General features: G+C 45.9%; 2 long non-coding RNA genes and 1 other non-coding gene across 7 annotated transcripts; all 3 read left to right on the forward strand.

Moving 5' to 3' along the window:
• Positions 1-1,678: 1,678 nt before the first annotated feature.
• Positions 1,679-2,259, forward strand: LOC140851081 (uncharacterized). Its single transcript, XR_012133893.1, has 2 exons — positions 1,679-1,922; positions 2,054-2,259. It is a non-coding gene; the product is annotated as an uncharacterized lncRNA (long non-coding RNA).
• A 3,759-nt stretch (positions 2,260-6,018) lies between these two features.
• LOC114914493 (small nucleolar RNA U3) lies at positions 6,019-6,231 on the forward strand. Its single transcript, XR_003801750.2, has one exon. It is a non-coding gene; the product is annotated as a small nucleolar RNA U3 (small nucleolar RNA).
• On the forward strand, positions 6,024-8,200 carry LOC105050802 (uncharacterized). 5 transcript variants are annotated; one of them, XR_012133964.1, is made up of 5 exons: positions 6,024-6,216; positions 6,337-6,381; positions 6,491-6,585; positions 6,724-7,809; positions 7,928-8,200. It is a non-coding gene; the product is annotated as an uncharacterized lncRNA (long non-coding RNA). The 5 variants fall into 5 exon arrangements; XR_012133963.1 differs by having other exon boundaries at positions 6,724-6,944; positions 7,065-8,200; XR_012133966.1 differs by having other exon boundaries at positions 6,337-6,395; positions 6,724-8,200.
• Positions 8,201-17,976: the final 9,776 nt, after the last annotated feature.

The raw sequence follows: 17,976 nt of genomic DNA on the forward strand, positions 1-17,976 counted from the left end.
AACAATGGAAGATCCATAAGACTGTTGTTTATTGTCAGCCGAGCAACCCTTCTGTTAAGAATCAGAAGTAATGACAAATTTGAAAACAAGAGGGATTGGTTTCTGTTATGTAGCCATTGGAAGTCCCGTGGTTTTGACTTCTTATATATTGTTGACTCTTTACATGTGCATGCAAATGCTTACATGTTATAAATCATCTCAGCAGCATCTCAGGATTATTGTCATTGGCTAATGTTTCATGTCCACCTTTTTCTCCTATTTTTGGCAGCAGCCCTGATGGATTTCATGTTGTACTTCCGTGGTTTAATGTAATGCTTGGGTTCAGGTGTTTATGCCTTGTCAATAGTTGGCAGCTTGTGTGGTCATAATTTCCTCAGAAATCTAATTCACCCTTCCGAGAGAATGTATAAAATGGATCTATACTTGTATTGCCTCTCCCAAATTTTGCTCTAATATATAATTAATGGGACTGCTACTAATTCATTGAATAGACCGTGAGGTATTTAATTCGACAGGAGAATCATTGTCCACCGATCTTTTCATTTTGTTCTCGCAGGTGCTTGCTTAGTCATCGCCTGCAATGGTGGCTATTGATGGGCATCACCATTGTATGTGCCTCTCCTTTATGCTGATGGCATTTTGCTATTTCCATGTGCTTTGCTTGATGATTGTGACACTATTTGAAAGATTCTCGATCTCACTAATCAGCATTTTAACCGTGATTAAGTCTTTCATTTATCTTACAAACCAACCTTTTACAACGCTTACTTTGGTTACAATTAATTAACATTTTCTGGGTTTGTAGATGGTGGTTGCTGGGATATTTCTAAGCTTTTGTTTCATGTCCGCGGATCAAATAGCAGAGAAGATTGCTGATCTCCATCTCACTCGCTCTCATGGTAAGGATAAATGGATTAGTCTATCAGAAGGTCATGGTGATTGTAAGACATGAGTCTTTCTTACTCGGCCCATAGCTTCCAACTCCATTGTTTGCCTCAGTAGCGAGTACTTTGGAGGATGCCTGGTGCACCGAGGGTATGGTTTTTTAATTTGGAGGGGCGTCTCCCACAACTCAATAACTTTATTCAGCCCATAGTTTTCATAAAATTTTTGGAAAAATGATTTTTCAGCTTCCAAAATTTCTAGAAACTTAAAAAATTTCAAAAAACGAAAAACAATATTGCCGTAGTCTCACTGATGTCTATTTTTTATTTTCAAAAAAAAATTAAGATTAAAAACTAAAAGTGATATCAAAAAGACCCCAAGCTTCTTGTTAGGGTTTAAAAAAATATATATATATACTTTATTCCCCTTATCACGAGACTATGATTTTGATGTTATTTTGCACCGAGTTGCAAGCCATGAATATACTTGGTCAAAAGTATTTACATTTAAGATGACCCTACCCAAAATAAATATATAATAAAAATATTTATATCAATACAAATTATCTTTAATAAATAAAAATTATATTTAGTCCATTTTCTAATCTTCCTCTCGGGGTGAAGGTAATGGGTAACGTCAACACGCTGACCCACCTCATTTGGTTGGTTTATCTTCTTTTCTTTTTTTTTTTTTCCTTTTTTGAAGTCACGTTTAGCTGGTTTATCAAGTTAGGCCTGTTCAAAAATCTTCCACGTGCTCAGAGAGGGAGGGGGAGAGAGAGAGCGAGAGCACCTCCCGGGACTTTCCTGGGTCTGGCCAATCTGGGTTCAGACCTGGGTTCTCATTTGTTCCTGCGTCCAGCCTAGGGTTTAGGCCAGGCCAGCGTAAGTGGGTCCTCTAGAAACAATTTAGGGGCTGAAGCCTGACCCAAGTCCAGTTAAGTTAAGCGCCCATCGGCTGCTGGAAAAGATTTTACCAATCAATCCATCAGCGCTCTCCACCTTTAGTTACAATTCTAGTAGAAGAGGATCTCTTCTGTAGGCTCGTACAACGACTCCCCTTCTTTTTCTTTTGCTAATCACCACATTTTTTCTTATTTTGATTAATTCTTGTTCCCAGGTGTTCACCTAAATTTTCTCTTACTCTTGTTTATTTGCTGGGATACTAGGGTTTACTTTTAATGAGGAAGATGGCGGCTGATTTATGGCCACAGGTATCTGCATACTGCCATGTTCTATCTTAATGACAATGCTTGCTGGTTCATAGTTCCAAAATCTCAATTGTTGATTTCTGTAACATATGATGCTTTCTATTACCTGTTTTATGTGATAAGCATGAAAGAAGAGAAGGAAATATGAAGTAGGGTTTATAGTATGAAGGTGTTTGATATCGGGTCTAGCAGAATGGCATAGAATGCAAATACTGGATAGGAACTAGGAAATTGTTTTTCATATGCCAAAAGTCCTTGTGCGTTGCAGAAACCAGTTTTTGTGTAGTTGTGATGGTGCCGATGTCTGTCTTTGTTGAAGCATTGATTGACTGCATTCTGATCTTTTGGACACCCCTGATGATTATTGGTGTGCCTATCACAACTAGCATGATGCCACCCGCGGCTATCATCACTTTAAAAACTGACAAATTGTGTACTGACAATTCAAAACATGGAAGAAGAGTTCTCATGGAATTTATATTGAGATAGGGAGTTGGCTTGCTCATTGTGGCAGCAGCCTGGCCAACGGTCAGGCCATCTGAACTTGATCAAGGGGGAGTTTTGCTTGGAGAACTTGGCATATATTTAGAAGTTGATAGAGCGAGTTTTCATATAGGATTTGCTGTTGTCTTCCTCAAGATCCAACTGTTGATTCGTAAATCCATCCCTTAATATGGGCTTTATTCTGCTTGGATTCCATGTAGATGGAGACCATAAATGCCACCCGGAGACCATGTTAGCTGAACCAGCCCTTTGTTTTTCCCAATTAGGTGGCATTTAAAAGCAGAATAAGGTGGCTAAATGTCATTTAGCCCAGTTATTCAACCCTTTTCAGCCAAACACTCGTCAGAACAATTGGATTAAACTACTTTTGCAGAAGAAACTTAGCATTCCAAATCCGTTTATCCAGACTACTGCCTTGGTAGAGAGAGAAAAAGTTGGCTATGTTGGCACAAGAAACATGTCAAATACAATTCCTTATTTTTTTATTGTTATAAAATGCTATTCTATTGCCACCCCAAAAATTTTGCGAATTTCTTTTTCGAAATTTCTTCCATCCATTTCTTATGTCATAGAAATACTATGGAAACTTCATCTGATCGAGAAAAGGGTAGATGAGGACAAGTGTAAAAAAGGAAACAGTAGGTGTTCTGGCATGCATTGCATGCATATAGTAAGTTCATCTGCAGTCATGCTACGTACTCACAGTGCATGCTCTTTCATGTGTTAATATTTGATGAATAGTTTGAAGATATAAATAAAGAACAAAACTATGCGACTTTGAGGCTCAAAAATTGAAAATGCTCACAATTCTCCTGTACTTCTTCTGGAGGGGTGAAAGGCTGGCAGTGTAGTTGCGACAAGAACCAGCCATACAATGGCCACCAGAGTAGCCTGATATACGGATAAACAACGGGTGACTTCCACCAGGAAAGCCATCCTTCGTTAGCGCACAAAATAAAATAGACCACTCTGAGGACCTCCTCGTGCAAGCTCATAGCATTCACTTAGCACATTGATTAATGCTCTGCTATTTGCATCTCTTATTGAAATCTTGATCAAGAAGCCCAGTCCCAGTTCAGATTCACAGACATTTGTCATTGCTGTGTTTTTTTTAAGTACAACTCTTAGTCATATATAGGCCTAGGGACGGTAAAATATAATCTGATCTGTCAATTTAATCTGTATTCGATCCATCATAAATAGATTTGGATTTAGACGAAATGGATTTGGATTATAAACAGATCGATTTGTTTAAATCATTAATATTTGAATCAAATTTAAATTTTAAATATCTAATCCATTTAACTCATTTAATATTCAGATCGGGTTGATCAGATAATCCATTTAATCTATTTCTGATCCATTTAATCTGATTTATTTAATCTATTTAATTTATTTAAAATTATTTAATTTATTTAAAATCTACTTAATCTATTTCTGACCCATTAATCTGACTTATTTAATTATTTAATCTAATTTAATTTATTTAATAAATAAGTTAAATGAGTCAGATCGGATAATTGTTTAATAATAGATTGATTCATGTTTAATTTTGATTGTTTAATAACAGATAGATTTAGATTGATAATTTTTTGATCCGATCCATATTGATCTGATTGTATATGATCCGATCCAATCCAATTGTCACCTAAAGGTGGCAATTGGATCAGATAAAAATGGGTTGGATCAGACACAGATCAAATCAAAAATCTAAAAATTCTGAATCCAGATTCAACCTATTTATTAAACATATCAGATTTTAAATTTGAATATGATTTATTTAATAAATAGATTATAACTCAGATTATCTGATTCGATCTGTTTACAATCCCTTAATAATCCAGTTAAAAAAAAAATTAAGCCATGTACAACCCATTAAAAAAAATAAGAAAAAATATAAAAACTTGCTCTCCGCCCTACCGTCTCGTGACTCTCCAGCCTCACCATGCTCTCAGCCGCGTGAACACTGAGCTCTCACTGCCTTCGGCTCCACCCCATCGGAGCTTTCGGCTGCATGAAGAATCAAGCCCTCGCCGCCTTCAGCTCCGCCCCACCGGAGCTCTTAGTTGCCCTTGTCTTCATCCATCCCAAACTCCACCGCGATCCCCTCCATCGAGCTTCCGACTGCCACCACCTTGGAGTAGCGGACCATGGCGGCATGTCCATCGGGTCACAGATGCACGATAGGGTTTGGGATCTTGTTTGCTGTGATGTCGTCGTGATATCCATTGAAGACGTTGCGGACAATGGTGTTGAGGTCATCACCGGCCTTGACCTTGTAGATGGGGTGGATACGTCGATGCCATTGGAGCAGGAGTTGTGCACGACGGCAGTGGTGAAGGGACTTGATGGCAGCTTAGCTACGTAGGTGGTGGGGAAGAGAAGAAGGAGAGGAGAACCCTAGCCACGAATTGGGGATTGGGTCATTTCAAAATATGAAGGTAGCATGGTGCGCAATCGGGAATTGGTGAAATACAAGGGTAGCATGGCATGTTAGGATTTGACGGGTGCAGGAATTAGGGAAAGGAGCGCACCATATGGATGAAAGGGGCGATTAGCCATTATTTAATTTATTTAAATGCCCTGTGTACTATGTTTCATCCAAAAATTTAATACATTGGACGAATGAAATTTGAATTTGATTTAAATAATAAATAAATTAAATAAATTAATCTATTTTGAATCTGTTCAGTTTAAATTTAAATTTATTTATAATAAATTAAATATATGTCTGATTGATTGATCGGATCATATTTTACCATCTTTATATATAGCTACGAAACTAAGTTGTATTTAGTAAATTTAGAACAATGGTGAATGTTGAAATTTTGTTTCTATTTTTGAGGAATATTTTCATATGCAAAAATAAATTTTATTTTTTAAAAAATATGTTAAGTTATTTTTAAATTATTATATAATTATTTTTTAGACTTTATATAAAAGACGTTATTTATCTCTAATAAAAAAAAAAAATATTTAGTCCATTTTTTTAACCTCTCTCTCGGGGTGAAGGTAATTGCATGTGTCAACACGTTGACCCTCCTCATTTAGCTGGTTTATCTTCTTTTTTTCCTGTCTCTTGTTTATTTCCTTTTTTGAAGTCAGGTTTAGCTGGTTTATCAAGTTAAGCCTATTAAAAAATCTTCCATGTGCTCGAGAGAGAGAGAGAGAGAGCACCTCTTGGGACTTTTCTGGGTCTAGCCAATCTGGGTTCAGACCTGGGTTGTTATTGTTTCCTGGGTCCAACCTCGGGTGCAAATCTAGGATTTCAGGCCCGGTCCAGCGTGAGTGGGTATTCTAGAAACAATTTAAGGGCTGAAGCCCGACCCATATCCGGTTAAGTGCCTGATTTATAGTACCATATCGGTTGTTCGAAAAGATTTTATTAGTTAATTTATCAACGCTCTCCTCCTCTGGTCACGACCTTACTTGAACAGGATCTGTTCTATAGGCTCGTACAACCGTATCCTTGATTGTAAAGGAGACGGGTAACTCAGTCTGGTTGATGACGCCAGACCTCAGGGCCAGAGCGTGATTGACGGCAAGGATCTTTCAAAGATCTCGTGCTGTAGAGGATCGTTCTCATGCGATCAACCGTCGCCTGGGATGGCCCTGAGGTTGTCTGACGGACTCCCCTTCTTTTTTTTTTGTCATATTTTTGATTAATTCTTGTTCCCAGGTTAGCAAACTATAACCACCTAAATTCTCTTACTCTTGTTTATTTGCTGGGATTCTAGGGTTTACTTTTAATGAGGAAGATGACGGCTGATTTATTGCCACAGGTATCTGCCCTGAGGTTGTCTGACAGACTCCCCTTCTTTTGTTTTTGCTAATAACTTTTTTTTTTTTTTTTTCATATCTCTTACTCTTGTTTATTTGCTGGGATACTAGGGTTTACTTTTAACGAGGAAGATGGCGGCTGATTTATTGCCACAGGCAGCTGCATACTGTACTCCCATGTTCTATTTTAATGGCAATGCTCACTGGTTCATAGTTCCAAAATCTCAGTTGTTGATTTCTGTAACATATGATGCTTTCATTATCCTATGTTATATGTGATAAGCATGAAAGAAGAGAAGGAAATATGAAAATAGGGTTTATAACACGAAGGTGTTTGATATCAGGTCTAGCAGAATGGCACAGAATGCAAATTCTGGATATGGACTCACAAAGTGTTTCTCACATGCCAAAACACCTTCCACAAAGTTTGAAGATCTGCAATCTCATGCGACTTTCCGCGTTCAGTCCTGTGGATCTTAGTTAAGTGATCCACATTCCATGTACTCATCGTACTTTCAACATTTTATTGAAGCAGAATCCAAAAGAGCCTGACCAAATTGATATGGTAAGTTCTTCATTATACCAACTCTTGCGTGAATTGCTCCTCGGCTGTTTGGAAGACCTTAACCCCCAGCGAACTTCTTGGTCGGTTCCATTTCAATGGTTGAGTCCTTGTGCATTGCAGAAATCAGTTATGTAGTTGTGATGGTGCCAATGTCTGTCTTCTCGAAGCATTTATTGACTGCATTTTGATGTTATGGACACCCCTGATGATCGGTGTGGCTATCACAACTAGCACGGTACCACCTGCAACTATCATCACTGTAGAAATTGACAAATTATACAGTGAGAATTCAAAACATGGAAGAAGAGTTCTCATGGAATTGGTATCGAGATAGGGAGTTGGCTGACGAATTGTGGTAGCAGCCTCGCCAACGGTCAGGCCATCTGAATTTGATCAAGGGGGAATGTTGCTTGGAGAACTTGGCATATCTTTAGGAGTTGACAAAGTGAGTTTGGAGAGGCAAGTACTATAGGATTTGCTGTTGTCATCCTCAAGATCCAACTGTTGATTCATAAACACATCCCTTAATATGGGCTTTGTTATGCTTGGATTCCACGAATAATTGTGTGGATTAATTGAAGCCGCTTAGTCAGCAAGGTTTCCTCCTCTTTTAACCAGCAATGGTAGCATCTCAGAACACTGGAGTGAAGAGGAGATAAAAACCAGCATAGTTGAGTTAGCTATGCAGATGATATGAACTGGGTTTTGGTGAAATGATTGTTGACCTCAAAGAAGAATCACAAATTACTTGTGATCGCTTCCATTCTAAGCCCAAATATATGTGTCAAGTTTAGAGGGAAGAGAAAGAATGAACCATGGCCAGAGGCAAGACCTACCGGCTTGATCCGTGTTGCAGAAATCAAAGGTACTTGCTAAATCTTTACGTGCCCAATCTAGAAGCTAATGCTTTTAGATCAAAGACTCTAACTCATGAAGGAAATATGAGATAATACAACTGCTTTCTTTCACCTAAATCACGATAGGGACTGGAAACTACAGCAGCTGGAAGACAAGAATTCCACTCTACAGTTTCTTCAGTTTCTGGACGAAGTCAAAATAACAAAACGCTCCAAGCGATCGAGCAGCCTCTTTTGGTCACAAGACATGGCTATTAGTGAAGATTAGACAAAGGTCTGGGGTGAAACTGGAAAGGAAATCAAATTTGAGCTTAATAGCGTTCAAATACAGTGGCGGTTTTCCTAATCCCTGATTGTTAAGCGATCTTGCAATAAGTCTCTGCATAGGATATTTAGCTATATATGTGACGGTCTTTATCAAAAAAAACTATATGTGATTCTCATCGTGTTGATTAGAAAAAAAAAAAATTTATTTGGTTTTGTCTTAAGATTTTTTCTATCTTAATTCTCAATCTCAATTTCCAAATAAATTGTCAGAGATATTTTTGATATTACATGATCAGTGATCTTGAATTTTCGTAATATACTAAACAAGTAGCTTGTATATATCCAAAATTTTTAATCACTACATTATGGCAAATCAAATATAGCGATCTTAGATCATTAGAGATTAGATCATCTCAGGATTTGGATCATCAGTAATCTTAGATTACTTTGACGATCCAAGTTGGGCCACCAAACGCATCCTACATGTTTTGGTTAGTTACCCTTCAACCCACTTTCACGACAGTTGCTTATCATTAGGGAATTTGAATACAATTCACTTTGATTTTTCTGCTTATATTGTTGAGGCATTAGCATTCATGGACTGTGTAGCTTTGGACTTCCTGGCCTAAATCAGTTCAGTCTTGTTTATAAAACAATTGGTTTCAAGCCGGTATGTTTCAGGCTCAATATGGCATCCCCGCTTGTTCATTTTTGGTTATTTAATTATGTTGTCCTTTCTCTACCAAAAACAATAAATTATGTTGTCCTTTTAAACATAAATGTTTTCGGTTAATGCCATCTATTAGCCCATTTAAGTAGCTACATTCTGTGTTCTCAAGATGTAGTGCAAATAATGCCATCACATCCCACTGTCCACAAAGCACAAGAGTGATAGGATGTATCTATATAGATGCAATCTAGTCGAGTCGAGCTGAGTTGAATAGTTGAAAGCTCGAGCTCAATTCTACTCAAAATTCTCGGATTCAAAATTTGGTTCGAGATTAACAAACTTTAATATCTTAAGCTCTAGCTCGATTCGATAAAAATAGATAAAACTCGAGGTTGACTTGACTCGATTCGTATATTAACCAAGCCATACTCGAGCTCGAAATCAAACTTTAACTTAATAATAGTACATATATTAATATATATAATATATATATATATAATATATATATATATATATATATTTGAGTAAACTCATGAGTTTTTGAGCTGGGTATCTTGTTGCTCGAGCTCGATTCGAAAAGCTACTGGAGCTAGATAATAATCTAGTTGAGTTGAGCTTGAATAGCTCACGAGCAACGTGACTCGTTTGCATCTCTATATAGCTATCACCACATTTTGATCTAGGTTAAGGTTTGGCCGAATCATCTGTAGCCTAGTTTGGCTGACTCTTCTGGCCTAGTAATCTTATGGCCATGCCTTGGTCATCTTGGCTATCCTAGTTTTGTGGTAACGATAACACACTGAAATTACTCATCCTTTCTGTGCCATTAGGCCAAGATATTTTCAGTTTGTAAGATTATCAACATCGGTCTTTATTAAATTTGAAACAATCACTGTAGGTTTTCCATGCTTGTTTTGTCCAAAATTTTTTTTTTTTATTGGGCCGACATGTTCATCATTTAACTTGGCTTTAGCAACTCACAACAGATGGTGTATCGTTTGCCTCAACCACTTCCACCTCCGTATCTTCTTTTATACATCCAAATTCCATAGAACAAGCAAATGATGAAGGTAGTAATTTGCATATCTAATCTCGAACAAACAATATATATTGTATATGGTAGAAGCATCAATTATAAAACAGGAGCAACAGTGACTTGAGAACCTATCTGTAAGTGTACCGGTAGGACTCCCATGGCTTTGCTGGATCCTTCCATGAAATTTGGCATCATTACATTTGCTGAAACAAGAACCTCATCCTTCTTGCAAGGCTTCTTTGTAACCACTGCTAGCATGATGTTTACCGCTGCTCCATTATCTACCATGATCTAGATTTTCCGAATATATGCAGGCACATTTCTTCTAAATAGAGAAGATATGTTCACTTCTTTTCTCTTCTAAGTAGACTATCCATTGGTTTGGCTATCTTTTCAGGCTGAGCCAAATGGCAAAATTTACAGATGTCATCATGTAGGAGAATTATTTGTCATGGTATAATCATGTTTATGGATCCGATCGGATACAAGAATTTGATCCAAATTAGATATGGAATGGTTATGACCATTTTCATCCCTGGTGTCCCCTATATAAATTGCAAGACGAAAACGATACGCCCACCAAGTCGGTGACATTAGAAGAAATACAAATTGCACCACCAATGTATTTTGGTCCAGCCATTTTTGAGCCGAGCCGAATTTTATCACCCCAAGCATCATGATGGCTCGATAGGGATGAGTTAATAAATGTCTAATATAGCAAAGCAAGATTTTAGTTCTATTGAAACTGTTATTTTCTGACATCATAGGGAAAAAACAGCAACTGTTTTTCTTTTTGGAGAAAATAATTTTAAAATCGAGATCATCTCCCCACCCCTTTTTTTTTTTCTTCTTTTTTGGGTGAAGGAGAACATCCAATTGAAGTAAAATAGCTTCCAAAAAGGCCCTGCCGCCCTGCTGAGAACAGAAATAAAAGAACGAAACACAAACAAAAGTCCCAAATCCAAGTAGAAGACGACACAACCAAAGAAACCAACGTACAAAGTATTGGGGGATACCCACTGACCGACCGACCGACTGTCGAAGAGTCCGACCGACTAACGGCTCGACCGACCGACTGACGGCCCGACCGACTGTCGGAGGGCCCGACCGACTGGCGGCCCGACCGACTGCGCAGCCCGACCGACTCCGACGGACGACTCCGACTGGCCGATAGACCGACCGATCGTAGGTCGGGGCGACCGACTGACGGATGCCATCAGCGGCTAACAACCGGCCATTCAACGGCCCATTGCCGACTGGAGATATGTCGGGCGTATCCATCCCGACCGACTGAACCCAGAGGTCTGATGGTCGACTCACATGAAACTCGCCGACCGACGGAGGAATCCGACGCCACTCTGCTGGCCACCGACCTAGGGTCGGCCGCCTCCTCCGATCGCCGTACAGCCGCCAGACCTTGTCAGCTCTGACACGGACATGCGGCGCGGTTACCTAGGGGCATTGTCCCGCCGAGGGCATTGTCAATCCTGGTGATTGGACAGCCACACGGCGACATGACATTTTCACGGCGACTCTGACAGTCCACAGTGAGTTGACAGTTCCTCACTTGTCCGCGCCATTAATGACGGCGCCATACCGTGCTCCACTATATAAACCGGGGAAGGCAACAGTGCAAGGGATCGATCCGCTCCGTCCCTCCCGAAAACGCAGGCTCGCTCCTCTCTCTCTCTCGCTCTCCCTCTCAGAGCTCTCCGTCTATATTTCACTGTTGCCCAGTCACCTCTCTGACTTGACCGTCGGAGGGTCCCCGCCGGAGCCGCCTCCGGTCAGTGCGGACTTCCTTTTGCAGGTGCACGCTCCCCGGCGATCGGACGACGAGGCGATTGGCCGCAACAGATTGGCGCGCCAGGTAGGGGACAGCATGACAAAGACAAGAGCTCAACGATCGAGAGTCACTGGGTCGGCCAGGCGCTCTTCCCGTCGGGAAGAGGCCTCCCCGCCACCCCCGGCGGCGGAGCCCAGCTCTCCGCGCCCTGCAGTGACCACGGAGGCCCAGATTGCGGCCATCGTGCGGCAAATGACCGTACTGACCGACGCAGTCAAGAGCCTCCAGCAGCAACCGACGGTCCGACCCATGCCCTCCAAGAGCAGCCACCGACGATCGCGCCGATCCCTGTCGCCTCCATGCGAGCGCCCCCAACAGCGCTCCCATGGGGAAGAGGAGGGACGACCATGGCGCGACGACCGACAGTCCCAGCGGCCCTCTCCCTCCCCGTTGGAACGGGCAAGGAAGGAGAAACGACCGCGCACGCCGTCGGCCTCTCTTTCAGCGTCTTCTGGAGACTCCACTCCTGGGGTCTCCCAGCATCGACGAGCGGACGACTACGAGCGACGGTTCGAGGAAATCGACCGCCGACTCGCCCAACTGCAGATGGATGGCCAGAAGTCTTCCAACGACGTTGACTTCCAGACCGCCCAACCTCTCTCCCGACTGGTCCTCGACGAGCCGATTCCCAGTCGGTTCAAAATGCCGAACGTGGAGCCATACGACGGCTCCACCGACCCAGTCGACCACCTCGAGAGCTATAAAGCTCTCATGACGATTCAAGGGGCAACCGACGCTCTTTTTTGCATCGGCTTCCCCGCCACACTCCGCAAGGCTGCCAGGGCTTGGTACTCCGGTCTTCGATCGGGCAGTATCCATTCCTTCGAGCAGCTCGAGCACTCGTTCGTGACCCATTTCAGCACTAGCCGAAAGCCGCCGCGAACGTCGGACAGCCTTTTCTCCCTCAAACAGGGAGAAAACGAGACGCTCCGACACTTCGTGGTGCGATTCAACACGGCCACGCTCGAGGTCCGGGACCTCAACGAAGACATGGCTGTCTCAGCCATGAAGCGGGGCCTGAGGGCGTCCCGATTCACTTATTCTCTGGACAAGACCCTCCCCCGGACTTATGCCGAGCTACTGGAACGCGCGTACAAGTATATGCGCGCGGACGAAGGAGCGTCCGACCGACGCTTGGCCGAGCCCAGAGGCCCGAAAGAAAAGCGGAGGAAAGGTCGGGAGCCCGCCGAACCAAGCAGGCCCCCGACCGATGGTCGGCTCTCTCCACCCCGACGAATCCAAAAATCGCCCCGGCGACAGACTCCGAGGCCGGTGCGTCCCAGGTATGACTCCTACACTCCTCTCTCCGCTCTCCGTGCGCAGATTCTGATGGAGATCGAGGGAGAGGAATACCTGCGACGGCCTCCGCCTCTGAAGGCAAAAGGCCTCGACCGTCGGAAGTACTGCCGGTTCCATCGGAGCCACGGCCACAACACCGAGCGGTGCGTCCAGTTGAAGGATGAGATTGAAAATCTCATCCGCCGGGGGTACCTCGGCAAATTTTGGAAGGGTCCGCCGACTCAACCGGCTGCCGATCGACGCCCCCAGCCGATTGAAGAGGCGCCGACCAACCAGCCGACGGCCGGAGTCATCAACGTGATCTCCAAGCGGCTGGGACCGGGGACGTCTGCAGGAGGGGAGCCGACGAAAAGGCCACGCCCGGACGACGTAATCACCTTCACAGAAGACGACGTTCGGGGCATCCAGACTCCCCACGACGACGCTGTTGTTGTGTCGGCGACAATAGCCAATTATGATGTAAAACAAATTTTTATTGATAATGGAAGTTCGACAAATGTTTTGTTTTACTCGACCTTCTCCCGAATGCGACTGTCAACTAACCGACTTAGGAGGGTCCCTGTGCCCCTGATCGGCTTTGCCGGAGACGCTGTCACGACAGAGGGAGAAATCAGCCTGCCCGTGACGGTCGGCACCGAACCACGGCAAAGCACGATCTCCCTCACTTTCGCGGTCGTCCAAGTTCCTTCGGCCTACAATGCCATACTTGGCCGACCCAGATTGAACGCCCTCACGGCGATCATCTCGATGTACCATCTCCTTGTTCGATTCCCGACCAAAAACGGAGTCGGGGAGATGCGCGGAGATCAACAGCTCGCCCGACGATGCTTCCAAATCTTCGCTCAAAGCGACGAGTCGAAGGATCCTCTGACAATCGACAAGCTGGACCAAAGGGAGGAGAAAGAACGGGGTTCGCCGGCCGAGCAGCTCGAGGCGATCCCGATAGGAGAACATCCCGATAGGAAAGTTTGGGTCGGGTCTCAATTGCCCGACGCCGAACGATGCCGACTGGCGAAGCTGCTGACGGCCAACGCCGACATATTTGCTTGGTCGGCAGCAGATATGTCGGGCATCCCTCCAGAAACAATAACTCACCGACTCAACATCGACCCGACGATGAAGCCGGTGAGACAGAAGAAAAGGTCCTTCGCCCCAGAGAGGCAGAGGGCCATCGACGAAGAAGTGGACAAGCTACTCGAAGCAGGCTTCATTCAGAAATCCACGTATCCCGATTGGCTCGCCAATGTTGTCATGGTCAAGAAAGCCAACGGAAGTGGAGGATCTGCATCGACTATACCGACCTCAACAGAGCCTGCCCGAAGGATAGCTTCCCACTTCCGAAGATCGACCAGCTGGTGGATGCGACGTCCGGATTTCGACTGCTCAGCTTCATGGACGCCTTCGCCGGGTACAACCAGATCTGGATGGCGCCTGAGGACGAGGAGCACACCGCGTTCGTGACTCCCAAGGGTCTCTACTGTTATCGGGTGATGCTCTTCGGACTGAAGAACGCCGGCGCCACCTACCAGCGACTCGTCAATAAGGTCTTCAAAGACCAGATCGGGCGCAACATGGAGGTGTACGTGGACGACATGCTGGTGAAAAGCACGCAGATCCCGGACCATGTTCAGGATCTCGAGGAGACCTTTTGCACCCTTCGACAACACCGAATGAAGCTCAACCCAACCAAGTGTGCTTTCGGGGTGACCTCAGGAAAGTTCCTCGGATTTCTCGTTTCTCAGAGAGGGATCGAGGCCAACCCTGAGAAAATAAAGGCAATCCTCGACATGCGTCATCCGAACACCAAGAAGGAGGTCCAACAGCTGAACGAAAAAATCGTCGCTCTTAGCCGATTTATTTTCGGTCGGCTGAAATGTGCCTCCCGTTCTTCAAGATTCTGCGTCAAGCGAACGGTTTCTCTTGGTCGGATGAGTGCGAACAGGCCTTCGAAGACCTGAAAAGGTACTTGGCTTCCCCGCCGTGCTCGTAAAGCTGCAAGTCAGGGAGACCTTGTACCTCTACTTGGCCACATCTTCCGAGGCGATCAGTTCGGTGCTCGTTCGAAAAAACGAATGCCGAACTCATCAGCCCATCTACTACACCAGCAAAGTGCTCCACGGCGCCGAAGCCAGATATTCGGAGACGGAAAAGATGATTTTCGCCCTGACCGTCTCTGCGCAGCGGCTTCGACCATACTTCCAGGCCCACGCCATCGTGGTACTCACCAACCAGCCCCTGAGGGCGATACTGCGCCGACCCGACACATCTGGACGACTCGCAAAGTGGGCGATGAAGCTTAGCGAGTTCGACATTCAGTACCGATCAAGGCCTGCCTTGAAGGCCCAGGTCTTGGCCGACTTCATCGCCGAATGCCCGACGACCGACCCAGGGTCGGGAGCTGAAGACCCGGGATGAGATGCGGTCTTTGAGCCAGACCCGATCTCCACCTGGGTACTCCACATCGACGGAGCCTCAAACGCTCAGGGAAGCGGGGCCGGGCTCCTGCTCACGAATTCGAACGGGGTAGTCACCGAATACGCCCTCCGGTTCGACTTCAAGGCCTCCAACAATCAAGCCGAATACGAGGCACTCCTCGCTGGCCTGAGGATGGTGAAGGAGCTGGGCATCGACAGCCTCGGGCATTCTCCGACTCTCAGCTGATCGTGGGGCAGGTCAAGGGCGACTTCGAGGCGCGAGATCTGACCATGATCAAGTACCTCCAGAAAGTGAAGGACCTCGTGGCGCACCTCGAGTATTTCGAGATCTCCCACATCCCCAGGTCGGAGAACACCCGTGCCGACGCACTCTCCAGATTGGCAACGTCGGCCTACGACTCTTTGGGTCGGACGTTCGTCGAAAACCTCCAGCAGCCGAGCATCGATCGGGTCGAAGAAGTGCAGCAGCTAACGTCCGAACCAAGTTGGATGGACCCGATCGTCCGGTACCTGACCGACGGGATCAGTCCCGAAGATCCCGCGGAGGCCAAGCGACTCCGGTGGTCGGCCTCGCAATATGTGATCATGGACGGCCGACTCTACAAAAGGTCGTTTTCCCTCCCTTTGCTCAGGTGCTTGGGGCCGACCGACGCCGACTACGCTCTCCGAGAGGTTCACGAAGGAATTTGCGGGAACCACTTGGGGGGCAAGTCTCTAGCCTTCAAGGTCCTGCGACAAGGCTACTACTGGCCGACCATGAAGAAGGATGCGGCGGAGTTGGTCCGGAGGTGCGAGCCATGCCAAAAGTATGCCAATATCCAGCACCAACCGGCCAGCCAAATCGCTCCCATTGTCGCTCCGTGGCCCTTCGCCCAGTGGGGAGTCGACATCCTCGGTCCATTCCCACCAGCGTCGGGCTAGAGGAAGTTCATCGTTGTCGCCATCGACTACTTCATGAAGTGGGTCGAGGCCGAGCCCCTGGCGCAGATCACTGAGCGGAAGATGGAGGACTTCATCCAAAAGTCCATCATCTTCAGGTTCGGATTGCCACACACTATCATCACCGACAACGGACGGTAATTCGACAACCAAGACTTCAGAGACTTCTGCACTAGGTTCCACATCCGGCACCGATTGACTTCGGTCGGGCATCCTCAGTCCAACGACGAGGTCGAGGTGACCAACCGAACCTTGCTTCACGGACTTAAGACCCGACTGAATGAAGCCAAAGGTCTCTGGGTCGATGAGCTGGGCTCCGTTCTGTGGGCTTACCGAACGACCCCCCGCATCCCGACCGGGGAGTCGCCGTTCAGTTTGGCCTACGGGACAGAGGCGATGATCCCGCTCGAGATTGGCCTACCATCTTCAAGGGTCGAGCAGTACCAAGAGCCAGACAACTCCGAGAGTCGGAGGGCCGACCTAGACCTCCTCCCGAACTACGAGATGAGGCTCAAATCCGAATGGCTTCATACCGACAGAGGGTCGCCCGGTACTACAACGCCAAGGTCAGACCGAAGCTTTTCAGACCTGACGACCTGGTCTTGAGGAAGGCAGAAGTGTCGAAGCCCTTGGACCAAGGGAAGCTGGCTCCCAACTGGGAAGGACCCTACAAGGTTGCAGACACCTACGGGCCGAGAGCCTATCGACTGGAGACTCTTGAGGGGAAGCCCATTCCCCGGACTTGGAACGCCGACAACTTGAAGCTGTATTACCAGTGAATTTTGTAATTCAATAGTCGGAATACAAGTTCAGTTTGAAAGTTCGGAGTTTTAACTCTTCGACTAGTGATCGGTGCTCATCAAGGTCAAACCCCGACGTATCGACGTGGACCTAGCATCCACCTAAAACTGACGACCTCATCATCGGTAACGCATCGGACTTTTACAAGGACCGATGCATCTACAATTACGGAGTCAACACTCCTTCGATGATCGACGACGCATCGAACTTTACAAGGACCGATGCATCTACAATTACGGGAGTCAACACTCCTTCGACGATCGACGACGCATCGAACTTTTACAAGGACCGATGCATCTACAATTACGGGAGTCAACACTCCTTCAACGATCGACGATGCATCGGACTTTTACAAGGACCGATGCACCTACAATGACGGGAGCTGACACTCCTTCGACGATGCGTCGGACCCTCGCAAGGGCCGACGGACCCTTATGAAAGGAAGTTGGCACTCCTTCGACTTTCGGCAACACATCCGCCCTTGACAAAGGCCGATGCATCTGTTGCAACGGGAGTTCATACTCCTTCTACGGTCGAATTTTTGGGCCGAACCATCAGCCGACAGGCCGATTGGGCCCCGACCAAAGAGAGGCTAAAAGCCCACGCGACTGTCGTCGCGACTTTCGATCAGGCTATGGCCGGTCGAGGGATATTCGGCTTACCACCGTCTATCACACGACGCGACCTTAGTCGCATCCACGACTTGCCGACCGACCTACGGCCGGCTGAACGACATTCGGCTTGCTACCGTATGTCGGAAGACACAGAACCCGACGCAAGGGCATGGGGACCCGACTGACTATCGTTCCCCCGATGCTGCACCGGACGACGGCCGACTAAATGCATCTATGGAAGCCCGACTACCGAACCTTTACCAGGTTC

This window comes from Elaeis guineensis, chromosome 8 (genome assembly GCF_000442705.2).
Source record: "Elaeis guineensis isolate ETL-2024a chromosome 8, EG11, whole genome shotgun sequence".
Taxonomy (NCBI): Eukaryota; Viridiplantae; Streptophyta; class Magnoliopsida; order Arecales; family Arecaceae; genus Elaeis; species Elaeis guineensis.